This window comes from Ursus arctos, unplaced genomic scaffold (genome assembly GCF_023065955.2).
Source record: "Ursus arctos isolate Adak ecotype North America unplaced genomic scaffold, UrsArc2.0 scaffold_15, whole genome shotgun sequence".
Lineage (NCBI taxonomy): Eukaryota > Metazoa > Chordata > Mammalia > Carnivora > Ursidae > Ursus > Ursus arctos.
In genome coordinates this window covers 22,727,355-22,734,805 of record NW_026622819.1, presented here as the reverse complement: position 1 = coordinate 22,734,805, position 7,451 = coordinate 22,727,355, and the positions used below count along the sequence as shown (strand labels likewise).

Genomic DNA, 7,451 nt, shown 5'->3' with positions numbered 1-7,451 from the left:
ATTCTAAGAACTATGCCACCAACAAGCAAATGAGGAGCTATAAGTCTGATGCAAAGTTCAGAGCAAAATATCAATAATCTCCTCACTTTTGCAATATCTATAAATAGAGAGTGAGGATAAGAATAACATGAATAATGATAAATAAAAAGTATCTACAGAAGTGGGAAAATATTTTTCATTAAATTTGCCACTTATTCTAGTTCAATAAGATGCCTGTGAGGAAAAGAAGACCGGAAACTAGTTAATTTGTTGTTTAGAACTTCTTAAGAGCAAAAAGTACCAATCAACTTCCATGCTTTAATATTAATTGTCTTAAAATGTGTTTTGTGTGGCACCTGAGTGGCTCAGTCAATTAATCATCTGCCTTCAGCTCAGGTCATGATCTCAGGGTCCTGGGATCGAGTCCCACATTGGGCTCCCTGCTCAGCAGGAGTCTACTTCTCCCTCTCACTCTCCTTCTGTGCTCTCCCTCCCTCTCTCTCTCTCAAATAAATAAAATCTTTACCAAACACACAAAACAAAAATCCCATGCTATTTTGTAACTTGAACACCTATGTTGTGCCTCGAAAATTCAAAGCAAAAAGTAAAATCACATAGAAAGCCAGAAATGTCATCAATACATTTACACAGATGTTTGCTTGTAGTTTTTGGTATCCAAAACCTTTTTCTCACACTTTGCACAGATTCCCTTTTTGTAGGAACAGCCCTGGCAGTAATGAGAACCTGGTTGGTGCACAGAACTTTTACAAATTCTCCAAGTGGAGAACTTACTCTTTCCATATGGATCGAATTTTGCTTTCTTTGAAGTCAAGCTTTATTTTCATTCAGCTTTCTTCTGCCACTTTCTGCGGTATTCCTCGCACTGTCTTTCTATGTGTCTGGAGTGATAACAGTACCAAGTTTCTTTTCACCCGGAGAACTGCAGTTAGCTTCTCCTAGCCTCCTTCTCCCAAAGATCCATCCCCTTAAAACTCACATTTTTCGCACAGCATCCTTCCTGGATGGTTGCCTTGGCCACAGAAACAGCAGCAGCTTGAAAATATCAACACAACAGCCAGGGAAGGATCTTTTCCTTTTTCTTAAAATCCAAAAAGTAACATAATGATTTATCAGTTACTAGGTTCAGCATCCTTCCAGTATTTCTGAAGACACAAGTCAAGATGAAACTGGTAGTTACCAAACATTTGATCTGATAAAAACATAATGCCACTAATGGAGGAGAAATTTCCTCTGCTGAATAAGTAGATGGAGGTGGACTAAGGGGGTAAAGAAATTAAAAAAAAAAAAAAAGCAAGTTTTGACCTCAAGAAACTGAGAATGCATGAAGCAAAGATGATAAAAATTTTGATTAACCAGAGATAGTGGCAAATAGAGTTTTAAATAAATATTTGTGGTTTTCCAAAGCAACCAAAGCAGCAGCTTTATCTTCACAAGGCTAGTAGTGGGTACTAAAACTCTTTAATATACCCCATCCCCTACTACTATAATAAATTATACACGCAAGTGCCTGGCATTCTTAAGAATATTGGTTAAAGAGAAAGACTAGAAAGTAGAAATGTGTTTTCTTTTGCTTAGCAAATTAATATCTCCTGTTAGGTTTCTGTTTCCTGAGGACCTATTTGATGGTAGCCTATTCCCTTTAAGAGACAGCCCCACACCCTATTCAGTACAACAATATATTGATTTCGGTAGGGCACAAATATTATAGTATGATAATGTAAAATACATATGTACATTTTTTGTTTCAAAATTTTATTTACATTCTAGTTAGTTAACATATACTGTCAAATATATTGGTTTCAGTAGAATTTAGTGATTCATCACTTACATACAATACCCAGAGCTCATCACAAGTGCCCTCCTTAATACTCATCACCCATTTAACCTATTAGCCTGCCCATGTCCCCTCGAGCAATGCTGTTCGTTCTCTGTAATTAAGAGTCTCTTATGGTTTGCCTCCCTCTCTCTTTTTCCCCCCTCCCCTATGTTCATTTGTTTTGTTTCTTAAATTCCACATATAAGGGAAATCATATGGTATTTGTCTTTCTCTGACTTATTTTGTTTAGCATAATACACTCTAGTTCCATCCACACCATTGCAAATGGCAAGATTTCATTCTTTTGATGGCTGAGTAATATTCTGTTGTGCATGTATACCACTTATTCTTTATCCATTCATCAGTCAATGGACATTTGGGCTCTTTCCATAATATGGCTATTGTCGATAATGCTGCTATGAACATCAGGGTGTACGTATCCCTTCAAATCAGTATTTTTGTATCTTTTGGGTAAATACCTAGTAGTGCAGGGGTGTCTGGGTGGCTCACTTGGTTGAGTCTTCAACTCTTGATTTCGGATCAGGTCATGATCTCAAGGTTGTGAGATCAAGCCCTACATCAGACTCCATGCTGGGCCTGGAGCCTGCTTAGGATTCTTTCCCTCTCCCTCTCCCAGTCTAGCTCTTGTTCTCTCTCTCTCTCTCTAAAGAAACAAACAAAACAAAATAAAAACCTAGTAGTGCAATTGCTGAGATATAAGGTAGTTCTATTTTTCTATTTTTAACTTTTTAAGAAACTTCTATACTGTTTTCCAGAGTGGCTGCCCCAGTTTACATTCCCGCCAACAGTTCAAAGTGTTCCCCTTTCTCCACATCTTCACCAACACCTGTTGTTTCCTGTGTTGTTAATTTTAGCCATTCTGACAGGTGTGGGGTGATATTTCATTGCAGTTTTGATTTGTATTTCCCTGATGATGATTGATGTTGAGCATCTTTTCATGTGTCTATAGGCCATGTCATCTTTGGTAAAATGTCTGTTCAGATCCTCTGCCCATTTTTGAATTAGATTTGGTTTTTTGTTTTTTGTTTTTGTTTTTGTTTTTGATTTTAAGTTACATAAGTTCTTTATGTATTTTGGATATTAACCCTTTATAGGATATATAATTTACAAATATCTTCTCCCATTCAGTAGGTTGCCTTTTTTGTTTTGTTGATGGTTTTCTTTGCTGTGCAAAAGCTTTCTATTTTAGTGTAGTTTCAATAGTTTATTTTTGCTTTTGTTTCCCCTGCCTGAGGAAACTATCCATAAATATGTTACTAAGGGCAATGTACAAGAGATTACGGTCTGTGTTTTCTTTTAGGAGTTTTGTGGTTTCTGGTATCACATTTAGGTCTTTAATCCACTTTGAATTTATTTTTGTGTATCACGTGAAAAAGTGGTCCAGTTTCTCTCCCTTCCCCTCCCCTCTCCTTCCTTTCCCTCTCTCTCTTTCTCTTCTTTTTTCTTTTCTTTTCTTTTCTTTTCTTTCATATAGCTGTTTAGTTTCCCTAAAACCATTTATTGAAAAGGCTGTCCTTGCCCAATTGTATGTGCTTACCTTCTTTATCATAGATTAATTGACCATATTGGTATATGTTTATTTTGAGTTATCATGTTCCATTGACCTGTGTTTAGTACCATACCATTCTGATTATTATAGCTTTGTAGTATATTTTGAAATCTGGGTTGAGAAATCTCCAGCTTTGCTCTTCTTTCTCAGAATTGCTTTGGTTATTCAGGATCTCTTCTGGTTCTATAGAAATTTTAGGATTATTCTGGTTCCATGAAAAATACTATTGGTATTTTGATAGGGATGCAGTGAGTTTGTGGATTGCTTTAGGTATGGACATTTCGATAATATTCTTCCAGTTCAAGAGTATAATATATCTTTCCATTTGTTTGTGTTGTCTTTAATTTCTTTTAATAATGTCATAGTTTTCAAAATACAAATCTTTCACCTCTTTGGTTAAATTTATTGATAGGTATTCTCTTTGGTTATTTGTAAATGGCATTGTTTATTCCTATTCTGCTATTCTTTATTAGTGTGGAGAAATGCAACAGATTTCTGTACATTAATTTTATATTCTGTAACTTTACAGAATTTATCAGTTCTACTTTTTTGGGGGGTAGAGTCTTTAGGACTTTCTACATATCATCTGCAAATAATTATACTGTTTCTTTACCATTTTGGATGCCTTTTATTTCTTTTTTGTATCTGACTGATGAGGCTAGGACTTCAAATATTATGTTGAATGAAAGTTGTGAAAGTGGATCTTTTTGTCTTATTCTTGATCTGAGCTTTAGCTTTTCCTCTTTACTATGTTGTTAGCCTTGGCTTTGTCATATATTCTTACATTGTGGTAGTTCCCTGTAAACCCATTGTCTTGAGAGTTTTTTGATCATGAATAAACACTGGATTTTGTCAAATGTTTCCTCATCTATTGAGATGATCATATAATTTTATCCTTTTTTTTTGTTAGTATGGTGTATCATGTTGATTGATTTACAAATATTGAAACTTACATCTCTGAAATAAATCCCACTTGCTGAATTTTTTTATTTTTTTAAATGTATTGATGATTAAGTTTGCTGATATTTTGTTGAGGATTTTTCCATCTTTGTCCATCAGAGAGATTGGCCTGTAGTTTTTCTCTTTTTGTAGTGTTTTTATCTGTTTTTGGTATCAATATGATGCTAGGCTTATAGAATGAATTTGGAAGTTTCCCTTCATCTTTTATTTTTTGGACTAGTTTGAAAGGAACAGTTATTAACCATTCTTTAAATGTTTGGTGGAGGGGTGCCTGGGTGGCTCAGTCAGTTAAGCATCCAACTCTTGATTTAGGCTCGGTCATGATCTCATGGTTGTGAGATAGAGCTTCACGTCAAGCTCCACACCCTGCTTAAGATTCTCTCTGCCTGTCCCCCATTCTCTCTCTCTCCCACTCTCTTAAAAAAAATGGTAGAATTCACCTGTGAACCCATCTGGTTCTGGACTTTTGCTTATTGGAGGTTCTTTGATTACTGATTCAATTTCATTGCTAGTAATTGATCTGTTCAAATTCTCTATTTCTTCCTGATTCAATTTTAGAAGGTTATATGTTTCTAGGAATTTACCCATTTCTTATAGTTGTCCAATTTTTTGGCTTATAATTTTTCATAATATTCTCTCATAATCCTTTGTATTTCTGTGGCATCGGTTGTTGTTTCTCCTTCATTTCTGGTGTTGAGTCTTCTCTTTGTCTTTTTGTTTTGTTTTGTTTTGATTAGTCTAGCTAAAGGTTTACCAATTTTGTTTATTTTTTCAAAGAACCAGCTCTTGGTTTCATTTTTTTCTAGTGTTCTTTTAGTCTCTATTTATGCTCTAATTCGTATTACTTCCTTCCTTCTAGCTTTGGGCTTTGTTCTTTTTTCTCGCTCTGTAAGGTATAAGGTCAGGTTGTTCATTTAGATTTTTCTTGGTTCTTAAGGTAGGCCTGTATTGCTACAATCTTCCCTCTTAGAACAGCTTTTGCTGCATCCCAAAGGTTTTTGACCATGGTATTTTCATTTTCATTCATCTCCAAATGTTTAATTTCCTCTTTCCTTTCTTGGTTGATCCATTCATTGTTTAGTATCACATGTCCTTTAGCCTCCATGTATTTGTGTTCTTTCTGGATTTTTTTCTTGTAATTTCTAGTTTCATACTGTTGTGTTCAGAAAACATGGTGGTATTATCTCTACACTCTTAAATTTATTGAGGCTTATACTGTGGCTTAACATGTAATCTGTCCTGGAGAATATTTCATGTGGACTTGAAAATAATGTATATTCTGGTTTTGGATAGAATGTTCTGTATATATCTGGTTAGATCCATCTGGTTGAATGTGTTGATCAAAATCACTGTTCATTTTCTGTCTCGATGATCTATCCATTGATGTAAGTTGGTGTTAGAGTCCCCTATTATTATTCCGTCATTGTCAATTTCTCCTTTTATGTCTGTTAATATTTGTTTTATGTATTTAGGAGCTCCTATATTGGGCACATAGATATTTTCAATTGCTCTATCCTCTATTTGCATTGATATCTTTGTCATTATGTAGTGCCCTTCTTTGTCTCTTGCTATAGTCTTTGTTTTAAAGTCTACTTTGTCTGATGTAAGTATTGGTAGACTGGATTTTTTTTTCCACTTCCATTTGCATGGTATATGTTTTTCCATTGGTTCACTTTCAGTCTGTAAGTGTCTTTAGGTCTGAAGTGAATCTTTTATAGGCAGCATATAGATGGCACTTAAAAAAAAAAATCCATTCCATCACCCTATGTCTTTTGATTGAAGCATTTAGTCTGTTTACATTTAAAGTAATTATTGATTGGTATATACTTATTGCTGTTTTGTTAGTTGTTTTCTGTTTGTTTTTATAGTTCTTCTCTTTTCCTTTTTTCTCTCTTGCTTCCTTCACCTGTGGTTTGTTGACTTTCTTCAGTGTTATGCTTGGATTTTTTCTTTTTTTTTTTTTTTTTCTTACAGTGTTTTTGTAGTTACCATTGGAATCATATACAAAATCTTATGTATATAGCAATCTATATTATGTTGATAGTTGCTTAAGTTTGGATACAACCTAAAAGCACTAAATTCTTAACCCTACTCATTTTATGAATATGATGTCATATTTTACATCATTTTACATATCCTTTGACTAATTTTTGTATACATAATTGATTTTATTACTTTTGTGTTTCCACCTCCTTACAGGGTTTGTAAGAGATTAATGTACTATCTTTACTATAGTGTTAGCATTGGCTTCTGTAATGGTCTGCCTATCCAGGCTGGGGGTGGGGGGAAAGGGAAATGGTGTTCACCAGTACTTTTATTCTGGGAAAAATCTTCTGAAGATCCCTGCCCCTCCATCACACATTTTAAGATTAGTCAATGAATCTCCTTCACTTATATCCCAGGCATTTTTCAAACATTTGCTTCTGTACTGTGTCACAGGGTGAATTACTTAACATGCTGGCTCTTTAAGGGCAGGGACTCAGTTTTCTGTTGCCCTTTGTACTGCTTGGTGTTAAGCTCACTGATTTTTTTAAAGCTCTTGAATTCAAACCCCACTGGTTTTCAAAGCCAGATTTTATGGGTACTTGTCTTCCAAGTGCAGTTCCCCAGGGCTGGGGAGCCTGGTGTGGGGTCTGATCTTTTCACTTCTCCATGCTTGTGGTGCCCCTCCTTTTTGAGGTGTCACATGAGGGGTTTAGTTCCCAACTTCATCTCCACCCTTCTTACCCTTCTTGATGTGAGCTCTTCTCCATGATTAAACATGAAAGGTCTGTTCTGCCAGTTTTTAGGTCATTTTCAGAGTTAGTTGTATAGATGTCCCATAGACACACCAAGATAATAGCTACAAGGTGAGCTCAGTATCCTTTTAGTCTGCTATCTTCCAAGAAATCCTGTCTCTGGCACTTTTTGTTATTACATTAAGAACATTTTCCATGCTATTGAATATTTTTTGAAAGTATGTTAGTATCTACAAAACATTCTATCTTATGAGTACCACATTAAATTACTATGCTTTTATTCCTTGACATTAAATGTGTTTCTAATTTTTCCTATCCCAAAGCATTTTATAATAACCATTCTTATACATTAATTTGTCAGTTATTT

General features: G+C 35.0%; 1 pseudogene; it reads right to left on the bottom strand.

Annotated features, from left to right (window-relative positions):
- Positions 1-622: 622 nt before the first annotated feature.
- Positions 623-7,099, bottom strand: LOC113260723 (cysteine-rich PDZ-binding protein-like; annotated as a pseudogene).
- Between the last annotated feature and the right edge of the window lie 352 nt (positions 7,100-7,451).